This window comes from Canis lupus, chromosome 33 (genome assembly GCF_003254725.2).
Source record: "Canis lupus dingo isolate Sandy chromosome 33, ASM325472v2, whole genome shotgun sequence".
In the NCBI taxonomy this organism is placed as follows: Eukaryota; Metazoa; Chordata; class Mammalia; order Carnivora; family Canidae; genus Canis; species Canis lupus.
Window position 1 is genome coordinate 30,728,629 of NC_064275.1, and position 12,099 is coordinate 30,740,727.

The 12,099-nt window shown below is 44.2% G+C and overlaps 1 long non-coding RNA gene across 17 annotated transcripts in view; it reads right to left on the reverse strand.

Annotated features, from left to right (window-relative positions):
* LOC112676286 (uncharacterized) overlaps positions 1-12,099 on the reverse strand; it is a 49,338-nt gene that overhangs the window by 28,938 nt on the left and 8,301 nt on the right. For 8 of the 17 annotated variants that reach the window (XR_004811581.2, XR_007407929.1, XR_007407928.1 and 5 more), the window contains one exon: positions 5,573-5,662. The exons of 2 other annotated variants lie outside the window; for them this stretch is intronic. This is a non-coding gene — a long non-coding RNA (uncharacterized LOC112676286). Of the gene's footprint in view, positions 1-513; positions 587-5,572; positions 5,663-12,099 lie in introns of all 17 variants that reach the window. 7 more of the 17 variants (XR_003146445.3, XR_004811573.2, XR_004811576.2 and 4 more) reach the window with 2 other exon arrangements.

The window sequence follows — 12,099 nt, forward strand, 5'->3', positions numbered from 1 at the left end:
GAATGTCAAACCGGAAGCTACAATTTGAGATCATATTTATTTAGTAAAAGGAAAATTGTACATTTTAAGATGCTTGGGTTTTTTTGTAACCTTTAATATAGAACATCCAAGAGTCTGAAGAGCTCAAGGAAATTCATACCTTAGCTCGATATTCATGCTCAAAAGCAAAAATCTAGGGGCACCTGGGTGGCTCAGTGGTTGAGCGACTGCCTTCGGCCCAGGGTGTGATCCTGGAGTCCCGGGATCGAGTCCTGCATGGGGTCCCCTGCGTGGAGCCTGCTTCTCCCTCTGCCTGTGTCTCTGCCTCTTTCTCTGTGTGTCTCTCATGAGTAAATAAATAAAATCTTAAAAATATATATATTTTGGGAATCCAGAGGGAAGCATGAGGGCACCGAGTAGCACAAGGAAACATGAGGAAAAGAACAAAAATTCCAGAAGGGAGAGGAAAAGAAAGGCAGAGGGAGAAACAGCAAAATACACAGAGACAGTAGTGGAGAATAGATCCCCAGTTACCTGTGGTCGGCTGGGAGTCAACGCCTCACCAATCTGGTTTTGGCAATCTCTCATTGCCCCCCCAGTGTTTTTCCTAGAGGGTTTGAAGAAAATCCCAGATATCACATCCTCTTATTTTGCCCATAATTGCCCATGTACAAATCTCTAGCAAATACGGGTACTTTTTAAACAAAAAACATAAGGTTACGTGTTATATCCTTTTTTAAATATTTTATTTTTTTTTTTTACTCTTTTTTTTTTTAATTTTTGTATTTATTTATGATAGTCACACACAGAGAGAGAGGCAGAGACACAGGCAGAGGGAGAAGCAGGCTCCATGCACCGGGAGCCCGACGTGGGATTCGATCCCGGGTCTCCAGGATCGCGCCCTGGGCCAAAGGCAGGCGCCAAACTGCTGCGCCACCCAGGGATCCCACGTGTTATATCCTAAAGGTGCTCAGAGAATGCAATTTCAATGTGATTTAAAGATTGATAAAATGCAGATGACAGGGAAGAAGCATGACAGAAGGGTTCATCATCGGGGCCCCTGGCTGGCTCAGTGGTTCAGCGGCTGCCTTCGGCTCAGGACGTGACCCCGGGGCCCCAGGGCCCCGGGATCAAGTCCCATATGGGGCTCCCCACATGGAGCCTGCTTCGTCCTCTGCCTGGGTCTCTGCCTCTCTCTCTCTCTCTCTCTCTCTGTCTTCCATGAATAAATAAATAAAATCTTTAAAAAAATAGGTTCACCATAGTTTTACTTATAGCAGCCCCCAAACCAAAAGGAGCTAAACCGAAGCTGCCACGAGCAGCCGAGGAACGGGAGCATGAATGGTGGAGCTTGATGCAGTACGTTCACTACAGTCCGTAGTTATGAAGACAGAGCAGCCCCGAGAGAGCTGGCGCCTGCCCACCCAGCCACACTGCCCTGGGGGGCGGGGGGAGGAAGGTCCCTGCACGCGGCCTTGCTGCCTGCAGAGCTGGTAGCTGGGGCACGTGCCTCCCTCGCCCCGCTGGATCGCACCAAGGTGTGTCCACCTGAGCCAGCGACAGCCCATCCACGGGCTGAGCAGCCACCTCTGACTCTTGTGGCGTAACTGGACAGAAAAGATAAATGAGGCCAATTGAATCAGGATTTGACTTTAAGAGATTGGGAGAGAACGACTGAAAACTCCGGAACTGCAAGGTCGTGTGGTTTGGGGCGCTCATCGTTGGTGATGCACAACTGATGCTTACGAGAGTGTGGAAGAGAAATACGGAGACCAGCAGAGACCCCCCCCACCTGCCCTCCCGGCCCAGGGTCCCTAACGAGCAGCTCCAGTAGCTGAGGGCGGGCCACGCCCAGGATCCCATTCCTGTGGAGCTTAGCTGTCTTAGGTTCCTCTCCTGGGATTTGTGCAAGATTAGCCACATTCACATCTTTTTTTTTTTTTTTTTTTCAGGTAATTTAACGTGACTGCGTGAATGTTCCTTGCAACCAAAATAGCACTAAGACAAAAGTGTTCACATTATGATGTTGAGTGAAAAAAAAGAACGTAGCATTGTCTCTGTGCTATAGTTATGTGAAATGAAGGCATAAAATCAAGGACTAAAAGTAACAGAGAAAATGAAAGCGATTAACGTTGTTAGAATGCTAGAATTCCGAGGTGATCTTCCTCCTTTGTAATTTTTGCTTTCGGTGTTTGTAGCAAAGGCCCTACAGTTCAACCTGCCCTCTGGCAAGGCTAGCACCGAACATGAAATAGGCCTTTTCTTCTAGTAACTACTTCAGACTTCTAGACCCTTCTGGACTGTTCTCCTATCCCACCATAATCCTAATACATTGGAGGGGATGGTTTGTTGTGTGAATATAGGATGTGGTACTAAAGCAATCCTTATTTACTACAACAAGGTCCTCTGTACACTCCTAGGAGACATGAAGGAGGGTATCAAGTAATTCGAAAGTTTGTATTTGCACAGTTGTCTAAACATTATGTAATTTAAAAAATATTTTGTTTATTCACGAGGGACACAGAGAGAGGCAGGGACACAGACAGAGGGAGAAGCAGGCTTCCTGCGGGGAACCCGATGCGGGACTCGATCCCAGGACCCGAGCATCAGGCCCTGGGCCTAAGGCAGGTACTCAACCGCTAAGCCACCCAGGGGTCCCTAAACATTATGCAATTTTATAAAAGATTCTCCCCAAAAGCAATCATTTTTACCTTGATAATTATGAAATACTATTAAAATTTTTAAATATTTGGGGGATTTTGTTTGTTTCAAGATTTATCTATTTTATTTTAGAGAGAGAGTACGTGGCAGCAGGGAGTGAGGTGGAGAGGGAGAGGGAGAGAGAATCCCAAAGCAGACTCCCCACTGAATGCAGAGCCCATCATGGCCCCAACCTCACAACCCTGAGATCATGACCTGTGCCAAAATCAAGAGTCAGATGCTTAACCAGGTGCCCCATGTTTTGTTTTGTTTTTTAAGTAGGCTCCACATCCAGCATGGAGCCCAACACAGGGCTTGAACTCATGATCCTAAGATCAGGAATCAGACACTTAACTGACTGAGCCAGCCAGACACCCCTAAATATTTGTTAAGTATGGTCAACTTTTTTTTTTTTTTTTATGATAGTCTCACAGAGAGAGAGAGAGAGAGAGAGAGAGGCAGAGACACAGGCAGAGGGAGAAGCAGGCTCCATGCACCAGGAGCCCAACGTGGGATTCGATCCCGGGTCTCCAGGATCGCGCCCTGGGCCAAAGGCAGGTGCCAAACCGCTGTGCCACCCAGGGATCCCCAAGTATGGTCAACTTTTAAAAATCTTTTTATTTAAATTCAATTAATTAACACATAGTATATTATTAGCTTCAGAAGTAGAGCTTCCTGATTCATCGGTTGCATATAACACCCGGTGCTCCTCACATCCCGTGCCCTCCTCAATGCCCACCACCTGGTTACCCGATCCCCCACCTCCTTGCCTCTAGCGACCCTCAGTTTGTTTCCTAGAGTTGAGTCTCTTATGATTTATCTCCCTCTCTGATTTCAACCTTTTTTTTTTTTTTAAGATTCTATTTATTTATTCATGAGAGACACAGAGAGGCAGAGACCCAGGCAGAGGGAGAAGCCAGCTCCATGCAGGGAGCCCGATGCAGGACTCGATCCTGCATCTCCAGGATCACGCCCTGAGCCAAAGGGAGACGCTCAACTACTGAGCCACCCAGGCATCCCTCAACTTATTTTATTTTTCCCTCTCTTCCCCTATGATCCTCTGTTTTGTTTCTTAAATTCCACATATGAGTGAGATCACAGAATTGTCTTTCTCTGACTGACTTATAATTCCCTCTTAGCATAATACCCTCTAGTTCCATCCACATCGTTGCAAATGGTAAGATTTATTTTTTTGATGGCTGAGTAATATTCCAGTATCTTCTTCTTTATCCATTCATCTGTCAAGGGACATCCGGGCTCTTTCCATAGTTTGGCTATTGTGGACACTGCTGTTATGAACATTGGGGTGCAGGTGCCCCTTCAGACCGCTATGTTAGTATCCTTTAGGTAAATAAGATAAGGTCAACTTTTATGCTAAAATCAGTATTTTGACTAAATACCAAATATGAAATTGAAATGGCCTCACCAAGAATTATCTAACATTTTTTAGCAAAATAAGTGATCTGAAGGCGCTGGCAGCGCCGAGGCGGCGTGGCGGCAAGTGCCGTGGGGTGGGGGAGCGCTGCTCCGGGCCCAGGTGAGTTAGCAGCCCACTCCAGCGGCCTCTTCCCCGGGCAGCCCCGTCCCCTCGCCTGTATGCTCACTTCTGCTGCAGACTGTGGGTGCTGCTTGCATGCTGCTGGCTGACCCCTCAGCCCTCCCGGGGGCCCTCCCAGCCCAGTTTCCCCCCCTTCTCCCCTCGCTTATTCTCAGGCACCCAGTCTCCCGGTCTCAACCAAGGCACGCCACAATGACCTAAGAGAATACATCCATTTTGGGGAGACATCCCGGAATAGGGAGATGGTGGGCAAATGTGGGCCAAAGATTACAAGAAGTCCCCTCCAATTCAGATTTGCTTTCAGGCTTCAAATGGGACCTGCTGCTTTGTCAAACAGAACTGAGTTCTTAGCACTCCCTGTGTTTCCCACACCTACACCTTTGGCACACATCATTCCCCTTACTGAAATCTAGTGCTGTCAAAATCCAGCCCACCTAGTGTACGTTGGTACTTTTGCAGAGCAATTTGGCAGAGTCTAGCAAAATTGAGGATGATATAAGCTCTGACCTAGTAATTCTACTCTTTGGCAAATATTCTAGAAACACCCCACACACGAGCACAAGATGTGTGCAAAAAATCTTCAATGCATCACTGTCCGAAAGACTAAAATAAAACAACCTAAATAAATATCCATCGGCAGAAGAATTGATTTTATTTTATTATTTTTTTAAGATTTTATTTTATTTATTTATTCATGAGAGACACAGATAAAGAGAGAGAGGCAGAGGGAGAAGCAGGCTCCATGCAGGGAGCCCAACATGGGACTCGATCCCGGGACTCCAGAATTATGCCCTGGGCTAAAGGCAGGCGCTAAACCGCTGAGCCACCCAGGGATCCCCCCAGAAGAATTGATTTTAAAATTGAAGTATACACACACACACACTAAAATACTATGCAACAGGGATCCCTGGGTGGCGCAGCGGTTTGGCGCCTGCCTTTGACCCAGGGCGTGATCCTGGAGACCCGGGATCAAATCCCACTTCGGGCTCCCAGTGCATGGAGCCTGCTTCTCCCTTTGCCTGTGTCTCTGCCTCTCTCTCTCTCTCTCTGTGTGACTATCATAAATAAATAAAAATTAAAAAAAATAAAATAATAAAATAAAATACTATGCAACAGTAAAAGTGAGCTAGAGCTACATATGTTATCATATATATAATTTATAATATATATTTACATATATAAATTAAAATATGCGGAAGTATAAAAGCAAAAGGCAAAACATGGAATAATATAGTAGAATACATAAGATGATACTATTTCAGAATATACACATATGTAGTAAAAGTATAATGAAATTCAGAGAATTGTAAGTGCCAAGTTCAAAGTCTTAGTTACCTCCTGAGGTAGAAGCAGTGGGCTGCAGTTGGGCAGGGAAACCCCAGTGGCTTTCATTGCATTGGTAATGGCAATAATTTTCCATGGCTGCTGTAAGAAATTATCACAAACTTGGTGGCTTCTAACAACCAAAATGTATTTTTTCACAGTTCTGTAGGCCTAAAATCCAAAAATCAAGATCACTGAGCCAGAATGAGGGTAACGGGAGGACCATGCTCCTTCTGGAGGCTCTACAGGAGAATCTGACTTGTCTCAGCTTCTGGCTGGCTGCTGGCATTCCTTGGTTTATGGCCTCCCCACTCCAATCTTCCAATCTCTTCCTCCTCTGTCTTCACTGGGCAGGTGTGTGTGTGTGTGTGTGTTTGTGCCACCTCCCTTATAAGGATACTGTGATGATATTTAGAACCCATCCAGACAGTCCAGGATAATCCCCTTATATCAAGATCCTTAACTTAATCATACCTGCAAAGACTTTTTTTTTCTGCCCAAATTTAATATATGTAGGTTTTAGGGATTAGGACCTGATATCTCTGGGAGAGAGGGAACTTGTAGCCTACATAGTACTGATTTGTTTCTTAAGCTGAATGGTGGGAAACAGCAGACATGGTCTCATGGACCTCTCTCTCTATCTTGAGCTCCTGTTATCTGTGTCTTACATGAGACACACTGTGAACCAGTCATGGCAAGAGAGGGCTCTGGGAGGCTGAAGAGCAATGTGATGAGAGTAACTCAGGGGGTGAGTCAAAAGACTAGGAGTTCTGTTCAAAGAGTAGAGTGTATGAATTTGTCATTTCAGAGATGGGGTAATTCTGGATAAGTCACTTATAAACGGACTCTTGTCATTTTTAGAATTTTTTGTGAGTCCCTTTTAAGATGTTAAATTAGAATCTTTGGGGCTCCTGGGTGGCTCAGTGGTTGAGCACCTGCCTTGGGCTCAGGTGGTGATCCCAGGGTACTGGTGTCAAGTTCTGCATCAGGGTCCCCATAGGGAACCTGCTTCTGCTTCTCCCTCTGCCTGTGTCTCTGCCTCTCTCTGTGTCTCTCATGAATAAAAAAAAAAAAAAATTACAATCTTTTAAGAGTGGCCCCTCCTCCAAAATTGAGAAAACTGAAGACTGAAAACAAACAGAAACCTTTCAAAGCGGAGTGGATTGTCTGCTCACTTCTGGCAGTCAAGTTTTAAGCACTGAGGACAGGTCAGAGGAGAAAATTCCAGTTGTATGACATAGGCGGTCACCAGCTCCACCTGCCTTTTATCCAAGCCTGTTTCCAACCGCTCCCAGGGCAAATAGGAAGCCAATGCCCTGAGTCAGCTCTATTCCCACGAGATGACAAATGGGCTCAGAAGCTCCTTGGCCAACGTGAGCAGAGCTGAGGAAGCAGCAGGTGGTCACTCTTTTCTCAGCACGGTTCAGTTATGACTAAGCAGGTGTTTGTTCTTTTCCTGCAGCCTGGTGGGAGCGGGACTGAGGAAGCCAGAGCATGCACCACAGTCAGCGGACTCCCTGCATCCTCCATCCCCAAATGAGGAAGCAGTTGGTGGGAAAATTAGTAACAGGAAACCTCTTTTAGGAGGAATCCGGGGCTCAGCAAGGGGAGCTCTCAGGCCCGACCACTCAGTTGCAGACCCAACGGGAAGAGCGGGGACCTTGCACATGAATTCCAGCAAAAGGAAGAAAGTTTTTACTCCTCCCCTGGCAACAGCCCAGCCAATGAAAGACTGTCACACTCAGCCAATGAAAATCCACTCTACTGTGAACCCCCAGTTTATTCCAATGAACTTTTTAATTTTTTAAGATTATATTTATTCATGAGAGACACACAGAGAGAGGCAGAGACACAGGCAGAGGGAGAAGCAGGCTCCATGCAGGGGCCCTGATGCGGGGATCACGACCTGAGCCAAAGGCCGACTCTCAGCCACTGAGCCACCCAGGTGCCCTCCAATGGATTCTTGATTTTTAACAGCCCTCCCAACTTCCCCCTTTCCTCCATAAAAGAGAATTCTTCTCCTTTTTCTCAGGACTTGTCCACGGTTTTGCAGTAGATGGCTTGTCCTGGACTGTGATTCTCTGTCATTCCCAAAGAAACCCACTTTTGCTGGTAAAATAACCGACCATTTTATTTTTAAACTTAACTTGGTAATGGGCAGGACCAACCCTATTGGAGGAGGCCATAGACATCTAAAACCTTGAGGCTGACATCTGTGTTATCCTGTCTGAGGGCATTTTGCCCATTTTGTACAGCGTGTTACTGGTGCACGGGAAACAGTCTAAACAGGTCATCTTTGCACTTACAAATTACTAGGATTACTAATGTGAATAACTGTTCTACATTGTCAGGCTTAGATGCTTAAGTCTGGCATGTCATTTGTCAAGTCTCAGCTCAGATGGTATCCCTATAAGCATCTACCTGCAAGCATTGGTCTCCACGACCTTCAATTGCATAACCCTTTCTCTTTCCTTCTTAACCACTTTTTCACTATTTGCAATTTTCTTATATCTTATTTGCTTATGTATTTATTGTCCATCTTTCCCACTGAAATGTAGGCTTTCTGAAGTCAGGAGCCCTGCTTTGATACATAGATAGATAGACAGACAGACAGATATCTTGTATCCTCAGAGGTTAGGATAGTGCCTGACATATAATACACAGCAAATGTTTACTGAATGAATAAGTGAATGAGTGAACAATGAATGGATGAATGCAGAGACTGAATAAATGCCTCAGGACTCAAAAAGAATCAGTCTTGGAAGTGAAAACAGAATCCAAATTAATATAAATATCCCATATCCATGTGCTTCAACATATTCAGCTAAGATTCCTTCCCAATTTACTATTTCTGCTTTGTTCCCATAATATACCACTGTATGCACATTCATATGCACATTTGCACATTCATCATCCAAATGGAGAAACTGAAGCCCAGCAAAGTGAAATGCCTTGAATAAAACTATGTGGCTAGTTATAGTTATGACTAGGACCCTATTTTCTATCAGAGAAGTAATTTACTCATAGAATGATTTGGGATTTTTGCCTCATTTTGTTCCTTCCCTCATAAATAAAACAACAAAACATCTCCTATGAGAAAAGTGTACCACAGGTTTTGTCTCACGGAGACATGGTACAAAGTCAGCGTTACACTCGGCAAGTAAATAACTACATCGGAGGTTGTATACAAGGAACGGTTATCAAGAAAGCAACTTTGGCTAGGCTTGATGACACTCTATGTCATTAGAGATGAGTGAGAGGAGGACTCCCGGGGCTACGAGGTACACAAGATGACCAACATGGAAGTCTTGGACTCAGACACTGGTTATTTTTAGCATTAGGGATATTGTTTCACATAGTTAAGGGGCAATTCTGCTAGGAAGCAAGACACCGACTGATTTTGTGAGGCCTTCCCAGCATCCAGGTCCAACTGGACAAGGACAGATCAGGAAGCATGAAAAATAGGAGCTCCTAAAACCCACTTACCCTCCTCCCATGAGATTAGGCTGCCTCCTTTTGACTGGAGGGGCAAAAACTGATTGCATGTACTTAGTCCATTGATTGAGAAACATTACTAATTTTTAAATATGTCTGAATGTTTTATCTGTGTCCACTTCTCATTTTCCATTTCCAGAACTCATTCACTCATCCTTTCTATCTTCTTGTTCCTTGAAAATGCTGCCCATTCTGAAATCGATTTTGAACTACAATAGAAAAGCATAGCTGTCATTGAAAGGAGAAAGAATTTCAAATAATTTCAATTTCAATAATTTCAAACAAACAAAAACCCTGAGGTGCCCTATCTTCCCATACATAAGTTCGCCATTAACCAACAACGAAAGAATTACACACGGTAAGGGAAGACTATGAAGATGAGAGATTAACCAAACAATAGCCTATCTTTGAGAAATTTTCTTATCTTTCCAACAAACTTCATAATTAACTGATAGTATTCATTATAATTAATAGTATTGCAGCAACCACCTCTAACCACCATCTTAAAGAAAAGCATCTCCTGTAAAGCCCAAAGAGCAACCAATAGCTGGCTTTCTAAGAGTGATTTTAATACGGAATGATGGTACCCTAAGTGTTCAACGCAAGACACACACACACAAAAAAAATCACAAAGCAAAGCAATTTAAAATTAAGCATACTTATTATTTCATTTTTAAAAAATATTTATTTATTTATGATAGACACAGAGAGAGAGGCAGAGACACAGGCAGAGGGAGAAGCAGGCTCCATGCCGGGAGCCTGACGGGGGACTCGATCCCGGGACTCCAGGATCGCGCCCTGGGCCAAAGGCAGGCGCCAAACCACTGAGCCACCCAGGGATCCCCCATAATTATTATTTCAGAAAAATAAAATAAACTATTCAGATGGTAGAAAAGCTAAAAACAGAATCCACAAAACACGCCAGAAAATATTACAGTAAGCCACCACATTCAATAATAGTCAAGAAATAGCGTGATAGTTTTCTCCCTGAGGGACAAAGAATGGCAACCTGTGCAATGTTTTCACTTACCTGCTCTGAGGACTGGTTTGATTCATTATTTGAATCATGCCTAAGAACTCCAATGGCTCACATATTAGCTGTGGCAGGAAGGCATCTAGTCTTCTTAGAATTACTGCCTCCAAAGATAAATCCAATGTGTCCACTCTAAAAATTGACCTAAGTTATCTCCTTGACTCTCTGCTGTTGGTTGGCCAGCACACCTGTCCTACTAGATAGTGAGGGCCTATTGGGAAAAAACTCTGACATTCATGTTTACATTCTCCACTTCTAGCACAGAGGAGTAAAGTTAACACGTGATTGAGTGTGGAGCCTGGCTCAAAAGTCAACCCTTTTTTGAGCACCTTTTTATTATATCTGTTCTGTTCTTTGTTCCTATATTTTTGGCATTTTAAACACTTTAAAAATATTTTTTTTAATTTTATTTATTTATGATAGTCACAGAGAGAGAGAGAGAGAGAGAGAGGCAGAGACACAGGCAGAGGGAGAAGCAGGCTCCATGCACCGGGAGCCCGATGTGGGATTCGATCCTGGGTCTCCAGGATCGCGCCCTAGGCCAAAGGCAGGCGCCAAACCGCTGCGCCACCCAGGGATCCCTAAAAATATTTTTATCAAAAGCAACTCAAACTTTGTATTTCAAACTAGCTCATGACAGATTTGGAACATCTTATGAATAGTGTTATTGCTAGTTCCCTTATAACTGTTATTTTTCTTTTATTTACTATGAGCCAAGATTTCAAAATCACCATAAAATATACTGGATTCTGAAATGTTCATTATAAATAGTACTTTTTACCAAATATATGGGTGACACAAAGCAAGTTATTTCAAGCATTTATACTTGGGATCCACCAAGAGACAACAGTCTTCAGAGTCTCCATATCCCAATATGTCATCCACGGCAATGTTTCCAGATGTCTGCTATTTGCTCCATCTCCACGCCATTCAGACTTTGCCGCTCAACCTCCATCACGGGTATCCACAAACACTACCTCTTTGAAGGGGAGCGCTATAGAGCCACATCTAATGTCTATGGAAAGCCACCAATTCCGTCAAGAAAAAGCAAGCTAAATTGCAAAAATCAAATTCCATCAAGAGAAAACAAAATAAAAATGCCAAAAATAAGGGGGAGGAAGCACAGGATACTCCCACAGATGCCAAAAGGGGTCAGTATGTTAGGCACGCTGCTTTTAGGAGAACTGACCTGAAGTCTACTTGAGTTCCCCAGAATCTACAGAGATAAACAAGAAAATCAATCATCACAACATAGGATTGGGAGACCACATAGGAATAGGAGGCTGTAATTGAGGTTAGAAAGGGCCATTATGGGAGCACAGAGGAAGGTCACTTGACCCTAGCCAAAGAGTCAAAGAGGGTTTCACTCAGGAGCAAATCCTGAGCTGCATTCAGAACAAACTAGAGCAAGCCAGAACTAGAAGGGGGAAGAGGTGGCATCCCAGGCAGGAGAAAGACAGTCACCCAAGAGAACTCCCGTAATTCAGCAGCATCTGGGGTCCAGGGTTTGTGGGGGAGCAGTGGAATATGAGACTAGTAGGTGGCCAAGGGTCCACTCCCCATGAAAACCATGACAAAGAGTTTGGGATTCAATGTGACTGTCAAGGGGAACAATTTAGGAAGTAATTTAACTTGCATTTTAAAAATAAAATCGGAATAACAACTTGTTGATTCACAGTGAAAAGGAGGAAAAAAAAATGAGTCAAAGTTCTTGATGAAATGTGGAGATTATGGGGCACCTGGGTGGCTCAGTGGTTGAGCGTCTGCCTTTGGCTCAGGTCGTGATCCCACAGCGCCTGCCTCTCCCTCTGCCTATGTCTCTACCTCTCTCTCTCTCTGGTGTCTCTCATAAACAAATAATAAAATCTTAAAAAAGAAAAAAAGGGAAGTGTGGAGATTGGCAAAAGCTTATGAGATGGCAACCACTGAAAGGGGTGGACAGAGATGCATAGTAGCTCAGGAGGGAGTTTTTACCTGCAGAGGTGGGTTGGGGTGGAGGAGTGATGAGGAA